We start from the raw sequence: 21,581 nt of genomic DNA on the forward strand, positions 1-21,581 counted from the left end.
TTTGGCTTTAATTTTGAGGCAGGTGTCCCTAAATCCCCAAGTTTCCCAAGTGAGACCCTGTGATCCTCCTATTTCAGCCTCCTCGGAGTTGGATGTTCTTTCTAGGTCACCACCTACCACTTTCTTACCTGAATCTCCTCTGTAACCAGGATTGTCTCCTCAATCCCCTCAGACTCTGTCCAACTTACCCTTTTCATAGCATTTAGCCCAGCATTAGAAAGGTAAACCATCTTAACGCTTGGCCTTTGTACCCTATCCTGAACTCCCCCTAGGACCACTAGCACCCAGCTCATCTGCTGCAGTCTGTGAGCAGCAGGGTTCACTCCCTGCCCTGTGCCAAGCTGGTGCCTCTCTGAGCTCCCCCATAGCTGAGCAGTCTGTTCCCTCGTACACCAACAGCCCTCCCTGTGTTGAGAGCCCAAGTTCCTACCTTCCCTGTAGATCTCTGGGCCAGGCAGCCTGGGTGCCAGGGATTGCTTGCCTAAGGCCACAACTCCAGCTATGGAGCAGCAGTATCTGGTGGATCCAGGTCCCAGATCCCATCCCTCAGAGGCACAGTCTGAAAGATTCCTTAAAGAACTGTCCGGGATTGAGCCTGGCTGTCCTGGAGGAAGGTCAGCTCCTGAATTTCCTCCTCATTGGCTATGTCTCTCCTCTATGCCTCACCTTTGCCTCCTGGAATCACTTCCCAGATAAGCAACTGGAATCCACAGTTTTGCTTCAGATGGGAACCAAAAGAGGCACCACCACAGTGTGGACTTAGTGGAACTTGGACTCCCAGACTCATCCTTGGCAGCACCGCAGAGCCAGCCACCTTCTGGTCTCCCTATGGGCATGATTTAGGAGTGAGCAAGGCCAGGTCCCCTGGTCAGCACTGGGCTTTAGAGTCCAAGAACACTAGAGATGCAGGGACCCAGGAAAAGCTGGAAGCTGTGAAGCATTGGGCTTTGAGGGATTGGAGACCTCATCCCACTGCAACCCAGCTGATGAAGCAGCTGGTGGCAGCTACTCACATGCTGCCTAAAAATACTCAAATGGCCAAGAGCCTTGTGCTCCCCAGCCACCGTCATCGATGCAGACAGTACAGCCCTAAGCCCTTACACACCACCTGATGGTCCTCCTCTTTGTGTGCTCCTTAATAATAATTTCAACCCAAGAGGGCAGGAAAACATGACAGACAGAATTGCTGGGGGTCAGAGGGTGAGGCCCTGCACCACCCACTGGGAGCCATGATTGCTAGACCAGCAGTGCCAGAGAAAGCAAGCCCTGTCCAGCCCTGAGCTCAAGGCCCAGGGCACTGTGGGCCCCAGAGACTGGGGATGCTGGTGCACATCTGTCTGTCCGAGAGATCGGAGAGGCGGCGGAGGAAGCTTCGCAAACACATTGGTCCTTGTGCTCTGGCCTGCATGCCCTGTGCTCCTGTCCCCTTCCTGCCTTTCCAAGGTGACACTGAGTCAGCCGGGATCTGTCTCCTGCAGTCTGCACATTTCTCGATGGGTGGTTTTGTCTTATTTATCTTGGTACTCTCAGAACCTGGCACGTGGGAGATATTGAATAAATGTTTTTTAAATTGGGTTGAAATGAATTCAATTGGGTCTACTTGGCTGCGATTAAAATATACTGGAGATAAAAACAAAACGTAGTGAAGTCTGTATAAGCTCTCCCTGTCTCCATCCTCAATCTATATATGATACCCTGTATATAATTATGTATAATATTATCTATCTATTTATATATCTGAAATAGCCTCTTGTAAATTGGGCTGAGTTTGGGCTAATCAATTTGTATTAATTCCATTAATCAATCGGGTCCAGATTTTTGCTCATGTATAACCATATTCAATGAATGATTTCAAGTCATCATCCTAGAAAAGCAACCCCAAAACTCAGGACTTTGGTGCTCAGTACCCAAAGAAAACAAAATGTGAAACTTTCTCCCCAGTATTACATTTTAAGGAGTGGTCTTCCAGGTGCATACTTCCTGCAGGCCAAAATGGAGTGCCAAGCTGCTTATGAATCAATAGGTCAGCTCAGCTGTCCTTTCCTCTAGGCAGTCAAGGTGAAAGTGCCACACTTGTTAGGATGTCCTGCCCCCAGCATAAGCTGTTGCAGATGCACCATTTCCCCTTGTCTTAATCACTTATCCATGGCTGGGACAAAATCCCCAACTTGCACAATGTAAAGAGCAGGTGTATTTAGTTCACTGTGGGTTCAGTCCATGGTCAGCAGGCTCCAAGACAGAATGGTGTGGTGAAAGGGCTTGGGAAGAGGAAAGCTGCTTACCCCATGGGGGCTAGAAAGTACAGAGGAGGGAGGAGCTGGACACAAGAACACAGCCTTCCAGTCATGCCCCAGTGACCGCTTCTATCAGGCCCCACCTACTGACAGCACATTCAGCCTTGAACTCATCCACGGATGAATGTATCGATGAATATGCCCCTATGATCCAACCACCTTCCAAACACATGAAACCTTGAGGGACAGCTTAGATCTAAACCATAGTACCCTGAAATGTCCCCTCCACTTCCCACATCTCTGTGGCTATTAGCGGGGCTTCATTCCTTTCTATGAGTTTCAGCAGATCCTTGTCAACCAAATCCTGCCATGGACCACATTTTCTGCCCACACCACATCTTTAGACTAGCTATATGGATGGAATCTACGGGCTCCATCACCAGCGAAGTTACATTTTTTCACTACCAAAGTCACTGGAGTTGGGTTTTTTTTCTTTCTTAACAATCTTTGGAAAAGATCCCAGTTTAAGAATGAACTAAATTCAACATTCAGCCAAATACAACTTTTGAATAATTTAAATGAAAGCTACTCAGCCTTCTGAAAACAACTCCAAGCCTGAGCTCTCTGAAATGAACTGAAAAAAAAGAGAAAAAGAATTATGCACCACTGTGCAGAATTTGAGCCCACGCAGACGGAGTGTTTTCACCCTGGCTTGCTGTTACCATGTTGGCAGAGGCATTGGTATAACTGCCTCTGTCTGCAGAAGGTTTCCACGGCCACATGCTTGGCAGATCAGGCCCGAGTTTTGCTTGTGGAGAGATCTCTAAGTTATATTACAGTTGAAACCTTCAGCAGACTTTCTCGGGTTTCATTTCTCTTATTTTATATAAATACATCGAAGAAGGAGCAAGGGACCAGGCTCTTCCCCCTCGGTTTGGCCAAAATATTCCCCAGAATGTCACTTGAGATGCAAAGAGTAGAACATTTAGATATTTCCTAAAGATAACCGAAGCTCCGTCAGGCCACAGCATGGAAGTCTCCTTTCTCCTAGGGCCAGGGGCACAGCCCTGCGTAGAGAGACACAGAAGCTGCTGACCTGTCTCCCGTCCACGGCCATCTGTGACACTGTCGAAGGGCATGAGAGACAGACTCAAGAGACGATTAGGAAGCACTCCCCACCTCGAAAGCGCCGTGCTGCTGCAAGGACAGCTCCAGTAATGGAGAGCTGAGTGATGTGATTTCCGGGAACTGACTTCCGTATGAGAAAGTCAAGACATCCACACAAAAATCCACAAAAGGCTGTAGGACTAAGGACTGCTAGAAACAGAGCAAAGAACTATGGAAGAGTTTGGCTGCGGGAGAAATCTCTTCTGACCTTAAAGTCCCGGGCGGGCTTCTTGTAGGAAGGCGGCGGAAGGAGGATTTCTCATCATTCTGCTGTCTGCATAGAGAAGCTGCGGAGCACACAGGCAGGGAGCGCAGTGTGCATGGGCCGGTGCTGAGGCTGGAAGCGAGAGCTCACTCCCGTATTCTGGGAACTTGGGGCCATCTGGGGGACAGTGTCCCTTTGAAGCCTCATTAGTAACACGATGTGAGAGACCTCGTGACAATTCCCAATACTCACACTCCATACCCAGACGCGGTGCAGATGTGATGAGACGTAGAACACACAGCACAGACTGGTAACTGTAAGTAGATGCAGGCTGCGCCTGTCCAGGAAGCTGTATTTGGATGTCCAAGCAAAATTCAAGCTAGGTGACTCTCACAGATACAAACACTATAAACAAAGAAACCCGAGGTCACTATGTGGCAGAGCAGGATTAAATTCAGACAAGTCTTTTTTATGGTTTGATTTTTAAAGAAATTTTTATTAGTCCATGTTTGCCGTACATAATGATTCCATTCATTGTGTGGAGCTGGCACATGTACATAACACAGTTTAATTCCTTTTTTATCCCTTTCCCTCCACTCCCTTCCGTCCCTCCATCTTTTGATGTCTTTCCCATATGAGAAAGCTCTATCTCCCTACTTGTTATTATCCATCTTTTATTTTGCTTTTTATTTATAAAAGAGAACCCATAAGATATTTAAGCTTCTGTGTCTGATTTATTTCACCTAACATTATGGTCTCAAGCTGTAGCTATTTTCCTACAAATGACTCAAGTGTATCCTTCTTTATGGCAGAGTAGTGCTCCGCTGTGTGTAGATACACCATTTTCTGTATGCATTCCTCTGTGGATGAACATATAGGCTGCTTCCAAGATTTAGCCATTATGTGTTGTGCTGCTATAAACACGAGCATGCATGGATCACTGATTTCCATAGTGGTTGTACTAGTTTACCTTCCCACCAACTGTGTGGAAGGCTCCATTTCCCCCACTGCCTCAGCAGTCTTTAAATATAAATTTCATAAAATTGAGCTCCATGTGATAGATATAGTCATTGCTGCCTTTATCATAAGCAAACATACCCAGCAGTCTGGGAAGCTGAGGAAGTAGGATGACAAGTCCCAGCCCAGAACTGGCAACTTAACAACTTATTAAGACCCGTCTCAAAATAAAAACTTAAAAAAGGGCTGGAGTTGTAGTTGAGTGTGAGGGCCCTGGGTTCAATCCCAATATGAAAATGAAAAATTAATCAATCAATCAGGCAAGTATGGATCAGAAATGAAAGAACAAAATGCATTTGGCACAATTTATTAGCACATGTTTGGAATCACTGTTGTTGTGTTATCAATTCACATGTTGAGAATTCAACCTGACTTTCATTATCTGAGTGCCTTTGTGTCTCTTTAGGAAAAGGCTGGCAATATCTCTGTAAGAATTTATGTTTTCAGGAAGAGATACGGTGCTGGGTCTACCATTGTTAGGAAAATGAGACATAAATTCAAAAACGAAGTTTATGGCAGGGCCGCTCCGCCCCTCGGGGGCCCCCAGAGCTCTCCTGTTTCCTTGGGATGATCCCAGTCCCCTGCTCAGCCTTCCCAGTCACCCTGCGTCCTGCAGCCTGCACCCCTCACCTCCTCCCAGCTGCTGAGTACCTCTGCTTGTCTCCTTAGGCTTTGCAAAATCACACACCTGTGCCCCTCAATTTTTGTTCCTCAAGTTGTCTGGAACGCCATTGAGTGTGGGAATTTAAAAATTACTATCAGGTTGTCGGTTTCAGCTTAGCTGTGGCTGAATTGCCTTTGAAAGAATTAACATGCAGGCAATATTTCTACAGTTATATAGTGCCAGTGGACAAAGTATTTAGCTCAGAAAAGCTGAGTTGGACACGGTGACACATGCCTGTAATTCTAGCAATCGGGAGGCTGAGGCAGGAGGATCACTGTGAGTTTAAGGCCAATCTAGGCTACATAGTGAGTTCAGGACCAGCCTGGACTGCAGAGTGAGACCCTGTCTCAAAAAACCCCAAAACCAAACAAACAAAAAACAAAACAAACAATAACAAAACCAAGACATAGAAAACATTTACCAATTCAGAAAAATTACAAATTCCACCTGAGTTCTATAATATAAAGATAATTTTGTATACTTTTAAGAAACGTTAGCAACAGCCCCTAAGATCTTACCATACAGAATGCAACGATGTCCTCAGGCTTTAAAACTCATTAACAGGTGCACGCGACATTTTAAAAAATAAAATAGTGAGTGGAATGAAAATATACAGAAGTATTATTTAAATTTATTATCATTTATTTATTTGAAATTTATTCTCATAATGAATGTTCACTACTGTTTTGGTTCATTTGGATGGAAACTGAAATACACGTTCAACTTTGTGAGAAAACATTTGATTTTTGACATCCAGTGATCACAGCATTACCTTGTATATGCTTTTCTTTAAAACTTACAAATTACTTTCTATCTTATTATTTTTGTTGCTTGATGTCCAAGAGAAGTAGCCGGTTAAACAGAAGAAAAGTTTCTACTCCCTAAAAGCTGCAGAAGTTTTGGATGAGATTAAACAAAACAGCTTCAAGAAACAAAACATGAATCCACCGGGCCTTGATCAGTCCAATCCCATGGGTTTTCAACTACCTCTCTCCCCATCCCAGAAGGTCATCTTGCTGTGGAAGTTAAATAAATTCAGCTGTAATCATCCCACTAAAAAAAAAAAGTACAGATCAGACAGACAAAGATCTCACCCCCCAAGAGTAGAATACATAGAAATTTTTTTAATGAAGGAAGGGACTCTCTACCACAGAATCTGCCTGTTTTCGCTTAACTAAGGTGACTATTCTGGCTTGAATAACAGCGCCCCGTCTAGACACCCCCTGGTCACCAGAGCGACATGTTCGTTCACGCCTCAAAAGCCACCAGGTCACATGAAGCCCATTTCAATATCAGCATCACTGCAGCCCCCTTAGAAAGTCAGAAGCCAGCCTTGCCCTTTCCGGCCCTCGCTGCCTCTGCACTGAACCACACCTCGCCAGAAATATTCGCCTTCTTAATGAAAACCATATTTAAAAAAAAAAACAACCCAGTTTGCCTGACCTGCCAAAATGCCGGGCAATCTTTAATGTCAGCTTCAGACAACGCGTGTCTCATGAAAGTCTGGGGGCCAGGCTCGTCTGGCAAAGCAAGTTCTGTCCCACATCTTTATGAGAAAGAGGGACAAAACTTCTGTTTTTGGCATTTTATATTGGAGTCTGTTTTAAGCGAGAAGGGAAAAAAATAGCAATGTAGAGTCTAGACAGAAGAGATGGGGTGAAATCTGGAAGCCATTCACCCCGGCGAGGGCAGCAGCAGCCGTCGGCAGCGGGATCACCTTACACTGCCTAATTACACGTGAAAAATGTACGCAGCCTGCTGTCTGCTTGCGGGAATGGATACTGGGGCGGCCGCACTTCGGACTGCGGCCGCTGAACTCCTTGTGCATTCTGGACACAAGGAGGTTTTTCAGGGAAGTAGGTATTCCGTTCTCACCTCCCAAACCCTCCTCCCAAAAAGAATTTAGTACGTTTGAAATTTGGCAAATTTCAAATGAGCACATTCTTTGAAGAACATTTAGATGTGTAAGTTGGCTGATATGAGCTGAAATTAGACACACTGCTGTTGTAGAGTTGGCCCAATATCAGGATCAGTGAGGTCCAAGGGTTTCTCATGGGGTTTGATCTCTGCCTTGTGCTGACTCACAGTGACGGCTTCTGAATCAACAGCGCGGCAGGGCCCCCAGTCGCAGACATTTTGCTGGGCATGGGTCTCTGTTCAGTGCGGGATAATGATTTTTAAGAGTGCTTTACTATAGTGTCTTTTTCCAGGAGTTCAAAGCATTTTTCGCAGATATTATCCCTCAGTCACAGGACGTTCCTGGGATGAGGGAGAGATGGGTGTGTAGCCAGGAAGGGACTCTGCGGGAGATATGGGCATGCAGGCTGTGAAACTGCATGTTTTCTTTGAAACTGGAAGTGAGTAGGGAGAAATTTAGAATCTACCCTGGTTACCATCAGGGAGCAGAGCCTGCCATGTACATGTGCATGCACCGCGCCTCTGTGATCAGTCTGTGTTGGGGTGTGTGTGTGGTGTGTGTGTGTGTGTGTGTGTGTGTGTGTGTGTGTGTGTGTGTGTCAGAGACAAGAGAATATGACTACTTTATAAAATGAGAAATTGGGCTGGGGATTTAGCTCAGTGGTTCCGCCACCTGCCTCTCAAAAGCAGGGTCCCGAGTTTGATCCCCGGTACCAAAACACACACACACACACACACAAAAGTGAGAAATAAAATGGTGGTGACTTGCCAGGTTTTCAAAGTGACATTTATGATGGAGGTCAAAAGAAGTAACTTCTCTCATCTCCTTCGCATTCCACCACCTTCAGGAGAAAGCATTGCATCTGCATAACAGTGTCTGTTCTCTATCACCACCTGGAGCTTGTTTTTATATTTTCTACCCTTTCATTTTGGCCTGTCTTTCTCTCTCTCTCTCTCTCTCTCTCTCTCTCTCTCTCTCTCTCTTTCTTTCTTCAAATCTTTGCTCTGGACTTGGAAACTCATTCAAGTCTACAGTTTGGTGCTTTGTTTGAACTTGGTGGAAAGTTAGATAATCCATCCCTATGAGTTTGGGGTTTGTCCAAAATAAGTAGGTGGATTGAGGGTGTGGGTGCCAAGGGGTGACAGCTGGCTTTGCAACTGCTTCCGGGCAGGTATCCTCAGCTCAGAGCCAGGCGCAGAAAAGGTAGGGGCAACCCGTTATGACGGGAATGGAGCCCTATAAGGAGAGCAGCCTGGGTGGTGCCCAGTAGGAAGACCCGGGCTGCAGGGAAGAACGCTGGAGGAGAGGAAGGAGAGCTGTCAGAAGGGCTCACACAGGGGGTCTGCATCCCTCATGCCAACCCCAAGGTCAGCTCTGGCCCGGGTCCTAGAGCCAAGATTCCATTCTCCCCATCAGCAGGACCCTCAAGTCCACAGACAGGGGCCCCTTCTGTATGGACCTGAAGGGTGGCCAAGGCTGTGTAGTGATCCCTGTGAAATGTTTCTCCCTTGCCATCTATAGGAGAAAAGTTCCAGGACCCCACAGAGATAAAAATTCGCAGATGTCCAGGTCCCTCCGTAAAATGGGGTAGTATTTATATAAAGCTGTGCTCATCCTCCCAGATAGTTTCAATCCTCTCCAGATTACTTATAATACCTAATATGATGCAAATGCTAGTAGTTGTTACACTGTATCACTTAGGGAATAATAACAAGGGTCTGTAGGTGGTCAGTACTGATGGAACTAAGTACACAGCACACCAAGGGTCCCCAACCCCTGGGCCATGACCCATGGCCAATCTGTGGCCTGTTGGGACCAGGACACACAGCAGAAGGTAAGCAGCAGGCTAGTGAGCAAATCTCCATCTGTATTTACAGCCAAGCCCCATCGCTTCCATTGCTGCCTGAGCTCCAGCTCCACCTCCTGTCAGGCCAGCAACACCACTGGACTCTCATAGGAGCACAAACCCTGTGGTGAACTTCACACACCAGTGATCTAGGCTGTGGCCTCATGAGAATCTATTGGCTGGTGATCCACAGTGGAGCTGAGGCAGTGATGCCAGCAATGATTAGCACAGCGGCTGCAAATGCAGATGAACAGGAGCACAGGTTGGGCTGCACAGAGCCCATGACCAATTAATGGATGAGAGACTAAGATCAAAACCCTATCACTAAGTGGCAATTATGTGGTAGCTGGTGGCAGCCTTTACAGTGGCAAGGGAATTGATGTACTTCAAGTCTATAGGTGCCTCTGCTAATAGGATTAAAGTCAGAATCATCCATCCATTTCACTTGCTGATTCTGCCTGCACCTCTTTTCCACACTATGCACTTTTCTCCCTCACAGTCTTCATAAGTCCACAACCTAATCCAGCCAAATGAGAAAAAACAAACATCACCAGGGAGCTTGGAAAAGGAGCAAAGACCTCCAAGACCATCCTCTGATCCATGGAAAAAAATTGTCTTCCATAAAACTGGTCCCTGGTGCCAAAAAGGTTGGTGAGCACAGCAGTATAGGATCCTTGGTGGTTGAAAATGTGGATGCAGAAATGGAGAGCTAGCTGTACGTAGTATCTCAAGCCAAATCCATGATACTGATATCAGATATCAAAATAGTAAACAATAACATGATGTATACACCTGTTCATTAATTCCTAGATGCTAGTCCACCTAGTATTTATCATGTTATCTAAGTCATGAGCAAAAGCCACATAACAAGATATCTGCAGCATCTGTAACGTCCCCTGAAAGATCAGCATGCACAGCATTGGTGGGAGAACCAGGTACTGCTAATCATAATGGGGACCAGTGTCGCCTCCTGTGTGTGTCAAGGAAATGCTCAATATGAGTGATGCAGCAGTGAAAATCACTTTTTTTCTCATCCAAATTCACCAACACCAGGTTTACCAGTCCATGACTTAGAATGGGTTTAAGCATCTTTGGGCAAAGCCCACTCTTACCCTCACCAGGAGGAGGCAGCAGAGAGCCACAAGCCACAGCCTCCTTGGTGAGTTCTGAGGGCTCCTCATGGCAGCCCCACACCGAAGTGCCCTACATCCATGGGAGTCCTCAGAGGGGTCCTGAGTCTTCAGGGTGACCCCTGCCTGTGGACATTACCATATGTAAACCCTCCACAGCCTGGCCATTAATTCCCTCACTCATGTGTTCACTCAACTGGCACCCATTCCACCCATCTTCATGCCGTGAACAAAGGGGGCCCTGGTCACAGCAGCAGTGATTCCCAGGTCTTGAGGAATTTATGGTCCAGGCTGGGTGGAGGGAGACAGACCAGAGCCGGTCCACAGTGACACTGAGGACAGGGGAAGGTCCGGGAAGGACCGGATGGAGGGCCTGACAAACAGAAGCCGAGGGAGGAAGGAGGGACAGGATCAGCAGCTGTTCAGGGCCCCAGGGAGAGGTGGTGCACAGAGGTCTTGGGGACCATCAGGGAACCAGGAAGGCTAGGACCCCAGGCAGTGAGGCCAATGCCTCCAGTTCCCGTGGGTTGAGGGTGATGCTGGGTGACAGGTCAGGGGCTGGGGACAGAGGACAGGTCTTGCTTAGCTTGTGGGAGGCTCCTTGCTGATTGCAGGGAGCAGAGATTTGGGGGCTCCCAGGGGAGATGCAGAAAGAGGTTTGGGATGGCGTGGACAAAAGACAGATGGGCTGGATTGGACAGGGGAAGATCTATAGCACTTCCCTGGTCAAATTCAGGGCTGAACCCACCAGGTGCTGCCAGGACCAGCCGGAACTGTGGCATGGACAGAAAAACCCCAAAGATAAGGTTCAGTCTGACATGACTTTGCAAGCCACACAGGTGTGTACAGGGATTCAGTTCACCGCTGTGGCCACACTGACATTTGGTACTGTAGAGAGCATGCTTTGTTCGTGAATATAACATTAAGTACAGTCTAAGCCTTGTATGAGCCTCAGAACTTCCTTGACCTTATGCTGTTGATTTAAACATAAGCAGGGCCAGACATAGTCGCACTTAGCCTGTGGTTCTGCCTCAGGAGGCTGAGGCAGAAGGATCCTTGAGCCCCAGAATTTGAGACCACTCTGGGCAACATAAAAGAGACCTCATTTCATGAAAAGGAAAGTGTGACCTACACTGTTCCATGCATTTTACTACATGAACTGAGTTAACAACCCAACAGTGCCGTCAGATAGCTACTATTATTTTCTTCCGACTGAGACAGAGGCACAAAACATCCACAGGGCTTAGGCCATGTCTGGTGGGAAGAGGCAGCTCTGAGACCATCCGTGACTCCCTCCCGTCCAGGATGATCCCAAGGACCCAGTGAGAAGCAGAGGCCAGAATGCCCACCTTCGATCTCAGCACCTCCTGCCGCAGCTCAGAGCCGGTGGCTCCATGGAGATAAGGGTGGTAGTACAGGGTAAGACTGGAGGGTGGGCCTAAGGGTGAAACCCACCCCCGGGTCCCTAGGGAAGATGAAGAATTGCCTTCCTTTCCTCTCCAGAGCATGGCTTCCATCTTCATACTCATTACTTTTGCCCTTTTCGTGATGTCATCCGATTTTCTATACCCCTCTAAAACTTTATAAACTCTACTGACCTTCAAAGAGAGTTTCACACACAGTTATGCACTGTGTAACACCCCAGTCAACAGCGGACCTCATCCACCATGGTGTCCCCTAAGATTCCACGGCCTAGTGACACCGTGGTTGAGTCGGTTCGTGGAAGTGCTGTCTGCCATGTTGACACAGTGACAAAATCACCTGATGGCAACTGTACATCTCCTGTCATGTGACTCATGCTCAGATCCTAAACATAAGTCACCCGTGAGGAAATGCTTGGGGACCAGCCAGAGCCCCAGGTGTGGACTTCAAGCTTGCAATCCACCATGGAAGTTGGTCCTTATGTCCCCAGGAGGTTCAGGACTCTCCGCCTCCTGCCCAGGCCACCAACCTTGCAGGTGACACATGGCAGGCTCAGTTCTGGTGACAGCCACCCCTCTGCCAGTTGGCATGGAGCAGTGTGCGGGGCACAGGGAGACCCCAGAAGGAATTCTGTTTCCACCTTGAAGATGAGCAACTGTGGACAACTTCCTGAAGCACTCTGGGCTGTGTTCCTCTTACCAGCAAACCCGAGACAGCAATTCCTTCCTCCCTGGGTTTCTGGAAATCAGAGGCGACAGGAAGTAAAAGGCCTGCTCGTAGTGACACTCATTGTCAGCAGCTTTGGTGGCAGGGTGAATGCCACACCCTGAAACTCCCATCCCACTCTATGCTGTCCAGGGATGGAGCTGGTGTTTCCACTGCTGTCACTTAGAGACAGATATGCTGAGAAAGAGCCAGCCTTCCGAGCTGTCACAGGCAGAGTTTCAGGTCCAAGAGTCGGAGGTGGGATGGCGCAGCGGGGGGAAGGGAGTGTTGTGGGTGCTGGGGGTGGATGTCTTTCCCAGACAAAAGGGCCCTGGGGCAGCCTTGAGAGGGAGCGCCCAGTGCCAGCCGTGGCTTCTGCTGGGGAAACGGGTGGGAATAGCCAGAAATAAGCCCAGCCTCACCAGACCTCCAGCTGTCCTCCACAAATCTGGCTTCTCCTAACCCCCATTTTTATCGGTCCAGGCTTGCAGTCTATACTGAGCACCTTCCTCATGGGGAGCTGGTGCGTGCGCATAACCCAGTTTAACTCTCTTTATGTCCCCTTCTGCCCTCCTCTCCCCATCCTCTATCTATTGATCCCCTTCTCGTTTGCAAAAGATCTATCTCTCTACTTCCCATTTTCTTTTATTTTGCACTTAAATATTGGATTTCTCATGTAAGAGAAGCCAGGCAATATTTAAGCTTATGTGTCTGATTTATTTTACTTAATATTATAGTCTCAAGGTGCATCCAAGTCTACCCTTCTTTATAGCAAAGTAGTGCTCCATGGTGTGTGAATACCACGCTTTCTTTACCCATTTATCTGTTGATGGACATATGGACTACTTCTAAGATTTAGCTACGGTGAATTGTGCTATCAACATGGGTGTACATGGATCACTGTGATATGTCTTTAACTCTTTGGGGAAGATACTTAGAAGGGGAATAGCTGGATTAAATATAATTTCCATTTTTAGTTTTTTGAGGAATCTGGGTACTGATTTCCATAATGGTTGCACTGGTTTACATTCCCACCAACAGTGTAGAAACTTTCCTCCACCCTTGCTCCACAGCCCTGCCAGCATTTGTTATTATTTGATTTCTTGATGATGGCCATTCTTTCTGGGCTAAGATGGAATTTGTTTTAATTTGCATTTTTTCTAATGGCCAGAGATGGTAAACATTTTTTTCATGTATTTCTTGGCCATTTATACTTTTTCTTTAGTGCTGGTGTCTTCTTGACCAATCACCTTTTCCTTTTTTCTCTTTTGTCTTTTTCTTTTCTTCCCTTTCCTTTCTTTTCTGCACTGTGTTTTATTCCAGCACAAATAAGCATGAATTAAAAGAAAAACTGAGCTAGGCATGAAGTCCTAAGCCATGTAGTCACTACTTGCCATAAGATGACAGAGCATCACCAAGTTCCCAACAAATATTTCATCTGTGTTTACACAGTGAGTTTGCCGTATTTCACTGTGCATCTGTTCTCAAGATCGGAAGGACAGAGAGAAGCTTTCTGGGACCGGCCCAGGGCCACCCTATGGGAACAGAAGTGGAGATCGTCCTTTCTCCGGCTCCTCATACACTTCGAACTCTTGGATTTTTTTTTTTTTACATGCCTGGATTTTATAATTTTATTTTAATGTTTTCATCACTGCTGTCGAAGGTTGCGGTCTTTTACATGTGGTCACAGAACCATAGATTGCCGTTGTGGAGGGGACCATGGAGACTGAAGCACCTTTGCCTTTGTTAGCATTTACAGTGGACCCTTGACTTACGAACTCAATTCATTTCCCAGAGCTGGTTGTAACTCACGTTGGTCAATGAAGGCTCAGGCTCCTCTACACCCTTCACAGTCTCTCTCCTATACACAGGCAGATCTCAGTGTCCTTAGAGAGACACCGGCCCAGGATTTCTCAGTGAACCCCTCCCAGGAAGGGATGCTGTCATGCTCCTTCCAGACCTCTTTAGGGTTAAATCTGCACCTGAGACCATCTGGGAGCACAAGTGGCTGGCATTCTGGTCGTAACTCAAGACTTTGGTCATCAGCTAAAACTAAAATTCTGATCATAATCCAAGTTGTTCATATGTCAGGCTGGTTGTAACTCAAGGGTCCACTGTGCCTGTGTAATTTTTACCCTTTCTTTCTCATTATTGGGAGCAATGTCTTTCCACGGGAGAATCCGGCCACCCCATTGGAAGTGATGTCTCCTATGGCCCTGCTCTGACTCTCAGTCCCAGGTACCAGAAGTACGGGGCTCTTTCCCCAGGAGCTGGCTACTGCACAGCACCTCTGTGGTCCTCTGGGGTCACCCGCCACCCTGCCCCAGTCGAGGGCAGCTGGCACAGTGTTGGGCCTCCTGTCCTCTTCATTCGAGCCCTTGAGGGTGGCTCTGTGCCACCGGTCTGAGCCCACCCATTTCCAAGGCAGCCCCTTCTTCATGCTTGGGACAGGGGCGAGGGAAACCCCTGGCAGGTGTGGGGAGCAGAGGCCACACAGAGAGCAGTCCGGGATGTGGCAGAGAGCAGAGGTGGCCGGCCAGCGACGGGAGTCACCAGCAGCCTGGTGCGACCGCCCTCCTTTCTGCCCCACCTCCCCTGACCCCTTTTCTGGCTCACTGGAAGTCCTGTTCCCCTTTTTCCTTTCATCTTCCTTCCCCAAAACTTTCACTACCTAGACTGTGGAACAAAAACCCTAGTTTTTGGTATTTGTACATTTAATAAAAATAATCCTTTTAATTCTTAAACTTTTAGATATTATTATTATTTTCCAAAGCATCTTAAGCAAGTGTTAGAAGCCTAAGGGTTCGTGTTATACGAGCTGTTTGATGTAATTTCTAAATGTTAAAAAACTATTTTTTAGAGTAACTCTTTCAGCAAAACTTAAAGGAAGGTACAGAGCTTTCCCATCCGCCACTCACTCCACACACGCACAGCACAGCAGGTGCATCTGTGTTCGGTCCATGAACCCACACTGACAACCTCGGACAACCAGAGTCCTTAGATGGCATCAGGGCTCACTCTCGACACTGCACATTCTGTGGTTTTGGATTAAGTTTCAAGTAACTTTTTTTAAAAAATCATAGTGGAAAATTTGATTTTTTTTGTCCTTACCATTGTGATTTGATTGCTCATTTAATTTGTTTCTTCATTTTGAATCCACATACAGCATTGCCTTGGTTCATGAACTTAATTCTTTCCACAACTATGGTCGCTGAATTCGTCCCATTATATGTGCTATGATTACAATTTGATTGGAACCAGAATCGTAGGAAGAGTTAAATTCATGAACCGAGGTACCACTGTATTCTAAAATTTTTCTTTAATAGTTTTTAAAAATCTACACTGATGTCTTTCAAAAAAATCTTTTGCCTCATGCAAGGCTTAAAGATTTACTAGAATAATAACACTGACACCCCTTACTAAAAATAAGACTAAAAAAGAAAACTAAAAGAGAGAACTTGAAACTTCCAGGGCCCAGGTCAACCATGCTCTGTCCACTTCTGCTGCCCTGAAATCGCCTTTCCCCATTGCCAGCTGGGAGGACCCTGGGAATTGACCCTTAGCCCATGGGACCTTTAAACCTTATTCTATTTCTCAGGGACCGAAAGAGGGAAGGACTCTGAAGACCCTCCAGATCTGGTGCTTCGCAGTGAGATCACACTGGAGAACACACAATCTATAAAACACCACACAGAGCTCAGCATGGCTAAGTAAGCCTTGTCTTGGCAAGCTAGCATCTGCGGCAAGAGTGTAGTCAGTGAGCAAGGCCAGGCAGGAGGAGCTGGACCAGTATGAACGGTCTACCGGGGCGAGCCAGTGGGAACCAACATGACCAACACCAACCCACATTATTAACTCAACAAAGAGGAAGTGTCTGTACATACAGGGAACGATCAGAACATATGTGTTTAAATTTTTTAAATTTATTACAGTAAATAACACAGTGCCGTGAATGCCCCTCAAAATACTCCCTCTTGTTTTGATCATTTATCCCATTGCTCTTGCCACTTTTGGAAGCAGTTCTAGAAATCCTCTTTCTTGAGTGTGCTTGAGAGGTGTGATCAAAAATACAGTGAATGCTGCTGCTACCAAATGCCATCTAACAGGAAGGCAGGATTGTAAAAAGTCCTCATCCACCTTACTCACTGGTTCTGGCACTGTGTGACTTCTGGCTCTTCCCCAAAGTCAAAATGACCACAAAAGGGAAATGTTTTGTATGGATTCAGGACATCAAGGCAGCCAGGACAGCACAACTAAAGACACTCAGGAAAGAGGACTCCAGAGCTGCCTCAGAAAGTAGCAAGAACGATGGAATAAGTGTGTTCAAAACAAGGGAGAGGATTTTGAGGGGCATTCACGACAATGTGTCTTTTTAAAATGTAAGCATGCACTGCACTTTTATATCACACCTTGTAGTTAGAGCCCATATTCACCAAAGTGGAGTGAAGAATCGGGTTTAAAAAGGGAACATTAGGCATGAGCCCAGAACAGCTTGATGTCAGTCAGAGAGGCTCCCTTAGCTTCGTCACTGCAAGAAGTAGAACTCATAACTCATAAGATGGCAGTGGGGGTCTCCACGTCCGATCTGAGCTGGTCACTTTGTGCTAGGTGATTGTCCGTGCCTCACTGTTTAGTGTGTTGTTAGATGACATAACAAGGCCTGGTCTAGCAGTGAGCTCCCAGGGCTCCTCAGTGTAACTCTTTCCTTATGTTCTCTCTTTCTCTGGGGTTGGTTGGTGTAAGAAGCTAACCAGCGGAAATGAATCACTTCCTGTGGTCATTCCTCTGCCCACAGTGGAGCTATTTTTAATGAGCTGCATAAAATCATAAATCCAACCCTGGGTGTGTATTTTATTTGTTTAACAAGTGCCCAATAAGTTAGTGTGGGGGTAGAGACCAAAAAATGGGAAGAACTGAGCCAGTCAGGAAAAAAAGTTTTAAAAAATCCCCCCGCTCAAAAAAAATTCCCCCATCCAAAAAAATCCCCCAATAGAGACAATCTTTTTGTAACTTCTTTCGGAAAACTTGTCACAAAGAACAAGAATGACTTCTTGAAAATCACTTCTGTGGTGATTTCCCACTCCTCGTGGAAAAAAGTAACATTTAAACCAAGAGAGTCACCCAGCTTCCACAGGCTAGGTATTGAATTACCCAAAATATTCCATCCTCCAGTTGGAGTGACTTTTGACGAACTTTCTGTCTTTGATCAATGCTAATTTTTTCACTTTAAATATGGTATCAAATGTGGAATGCTTTCCTAAGGTGTTTGGATATTAGGCATCATTTCACTCTTTACAATGGATGAAGGAGTTTATTCGGTCAGTGGTAACAAAGTACCTGAAGCTAGGTGGCTTAAAATGACAGGAATTTATTGTCTTACATTCTGTCACCTCCAAGCCTCCCTCTTTGGCCAGTAGGTAGTGTCTCCTTCCTGGACCTCTTCACATGGCATCTTTACTCTGACCCCAAATTTCTCTTCTTATAAAGACACTAGTCGGGTAGGACTACCACTCACTCACTCTAATGGCCTCATTGAACTTAGTTACTTTTATCAAGACATTATTTCCAATACAGAAGACCCTTAACTTACAGTGTTATTACAACCTGGTAAACTCATGTAAGCTGAAAATGTCATTAAGTTAAATATAATATGCCTAACCTACGGCACATCCTAGCCTGGCCTCACCTACCTCAAACATGCTCAGCTACTTACCTTAGCCTACAGTTGGCAAACCTATCTAACACCAAGCCTATTTCATAATGAAATATTGGACATCTCATGTAAGATACTGAATTCCTGGATCCACAAAACACCAGCCACGTGGACAGCACACTGGTGAGCATGGGCTATCTCCCCTTGTATTGTGGGGCCCACTGGGAGCTTTGGTCACTACCGCTGCCTGGTATCTGGGAGGGGGTCGTTGTTCTTGGTCACTGACCTTAGGAAAGATTACAACTCAAAGTAGTTTCTCCACAGTGTGGATTGGTCTCACACCATTGTGAAGTTGAAAAACCACAAGGTGAGCCATGGTAAATTGGGGACTATCTGTAAGGCCACATTCTCAGGCACAGGGGGCTGGGACTTCAAATATAAATCTGAAGGAAGGACATCATCCCACCCGAGCAGGTAGAAAGGCTAAGAGCCGAAGTGTGTATGGCATCATAATTCACCCCACACCAGGCTTCAGAACATGGTCCAGGCTGCCACTTTCCATTTCCATCCACCATAGCCAAACCCAGCCCGAAGTCTAAACCTGAGCTGCTCTCTGGGCTGCCCAGTGTGGGCAGCATTTTCCCAGGGACCTTCTGCTGCAGGTCCCATTCCTGACCACACCTCTGACATCCCGATGCTGGGATTTAGAAACATCGAGGATCACACTCTACAGTGTGATCATACTTTTGTATGCTCCACATATTCTAGAAGCCATACCACAATTGAGGTCTCTGGGCTGTGTGCTCCATTAGCCCTTCCGACCTTCTCCACCAAGGCCCAGAGCCTGGCTGTGCTCCAGGAAGCTGAATTTACAGGCCCTGAAGTTTGACTACTATACATTTTTCACTCACCATGAAATGTTCTTCGGATTCTTTCCCACTCATTTTAAAACAGAACCCTATCCCAGCTCGTGGGCCTGCACCAAGGGCAGTGGGCTGTGTGGGGCCATGACTGTGGCTTGCTGGGCCCTTCATCTTGCGGTCCCTGATGAACACAGTCCTCTGCATTCTATGCCTCCGCCTTCGAGGTCCTGACTTCGCCCTCTTATCCCAGGCTTGTCAGCTTTCACAGCCCACCCTGGTCCTCGCCATTCATGTCCAGGAAAGACGCTGGCCCTACCTCATTCCACCGGGTGACAGCTGTGTGCCACTAGGGGAGGCTCCACTGCCATCTCTCAGCAGCATCTCTTTCAGGGTTAAGATTCTCCTCCTTGCTCCGGTTGCCAGGTGTGATGAGAGCTGAAACCCTGAGAAGTCAACTGCTCATTTTATTTCATCTTCTGCAGTCATACTGGGGATTAAACCCAGGGCCTTCAACTGAGCTACTAACCCAGACCTTTTTTACTTTTTTCCTTTTAAGGCAGAGTTCAGCTACTCAGGCTGAAGTTGGAATCCTTCTGCCTCAGCCTCCCAGTGTGCTGGGATTACAGGCGTGTGCTGTCATTACTTTGAAAGGCTCTGAAAATCTCTCTCCTATTGTGCAAACTCATGGAAATCCACGAACACCATGACTCTCCCGATTGAACCTCCACCCCTCCCTCTGTCCTCCTCCTTCCCCTCGAGCCTCAGGCCCTGGCAATCCACTGTAGCCATTTCATGCTCAATATCACATCACTTATTTGCCAGCTTAGGAGAGCACAGAGCAGTACTCAGTAAATCCTCCCTAAGCACTGGCAGAGTGAGTGATGAGAACACTCCCGGGAGGGCCGTATCTCTACATTCCAAAACTACTTCTTAACAACAGTTCCTCTCTTCTGTGTGCTTGAGGTAAATCTGGGTCTTTGCCTAACAGAAAACAATTAGGGAAACACTTCGGCCGTGGGGTGGTGGCACAGATTTGCATGCCCTGAGCTCCAACTAGTGATGTTCATTTTCATCCAAGTCATTAATAAATTACAAGTGGAGCCTTTGCCTCTCTGGCATGAGTGTGTCAGAACGTGTGTACCTCTCAAGAGGTCCAAGGTATGCGGACAGCCATCTTTCAGGGAATGCTACTTTTCATGTGAACCATGGCGAGAAGTTTTCAAATAGCAGGTACTAAAGTTTGAATTACTCCACTCATCTGAAATCATGGTTTTCATAGTATTCTTCTGTTGCTCATATTTGAAAAATAAAGAATGGTAAATAAAGATACACAGCCTGCCTAGGTTCACACCCAGTGCCTTAGTCACTTGCCTTTTGGTGGGAGAAAATAACCTGACATACGTAATTTAAGGAGGACAGGCTTATTTGGCTTACGATTTCAGTGGGTTCAGTCCATGGTAGGCTGGCTCCAAGGCAGAAACTGCATGGCCGGAAGGTGTAACAGAGGAAAACTACTCAACCCATGTGCCAGGAAGCAAAGAGTGGGGGCAGGAGCCAGGGAGGCAGTTAGACCCTTCCAGATCACACCCTTAATGAGTGACCCACCTCCAACCAGGTCCCATCTCCTAACAGCACATTCAGCTATGAACTCATCAATGAATGAATCCACTGACGAGTGTAGTATCCGCATGATCCATTCATCTTCCACACACGTGACAATTTGAGGAACATTCTAGATCTAAACCATGTCACCCAGTATGCACAAGACCACCACCTCTGATCTGGATTGTGAAATCTTTCAGAGCATGGACTATCAGTTGAAGGACTTGGCACAGATTGTGGACAGAGGCCTGTGGTGTCCCAGGATGACAGCGGTGCTCACACCTGAGTGACATTTGCTGACTCTTCTGAGCAGGTGTTCTTAGATATGAGCAGATGCTCCCAACCCTAGAGGGATTGTTTATGTCATGTCCTCAGCAAGCTTAACTTTGCTGACTGGCAGCCTCACACTTCATCTCCTTGCTTCCCCGAGGCCCCCGGATGACTTAGTAATTGAAAATAGCTTTCTTTCCTAGGTTAGAGGTTCAAGAGCACCCAGCCCCCCACCACCACATGACTATGACATACTTCTTTGTTTTCCCACTGCCAAGCATGCTCAATATCATGCTACTCCAAGGGGCTGTCTGTCCCCTCCTCCAGCCCTATCAAGCTAGAGCTGAGCCCTGCTCAGAGATAGCTTTGAAGACCTGACCTCAGGGGAACTCCATGATGCAAGGGCCAGGTCAGGTGGCACAGGGGCAAGACCAAGGGGTGGCAGGAAGCCAATGTGACCTGGGGAATCCAATGGCACCTTGGTCTTCCCAGTGTTGTGGGTCCACCTCTGCCAACTGCACCCCAAAATACGAACAACCTTGCTGAGTAACTATGGGTCACAGAGCCTTTCTACTATAGAGAGTGAAGAAGAGGGACATTTTTATTTGAAAATGAAAATACATGACTAGCAAAGCAAATATGAATTAGCCCAGGGAATAAGATGTTTTTATTCCAAGAACATAGTCATTGTTCCCATCACCTTGGCTCTCAGGTGCAGCACCTACTCTCACTTCTGACTTTCATAGATAAATAACAAATATTAATTATGTTTGGTTTTGCAACTACCAGGGTACTATACCACTGAGACTGTGAACTTGGGATGCAGCACCCCAAGATGGCTATGTGGAAAGGTGTTGCTCCCATTCAGAGGACTGAAGGGGGACC

This window comes from Heterocephalus glaber, unplaced genomic scaffold (assembly GCF_053883595.1).
Source record: "Heterocephalus glaber isolate CG9 unplaced genomic scaffold, H.glaber_assembly_v1.0 deba00000122, whole genome shotgun sequence".
Taxonomy (NCBI): domain Eukaryota; kingdom Metazoa; phylum Chordata; class Mammalia; order Rodentia; family Bathyergidae; genus Heterocephalus; species Heterocephalus glaber.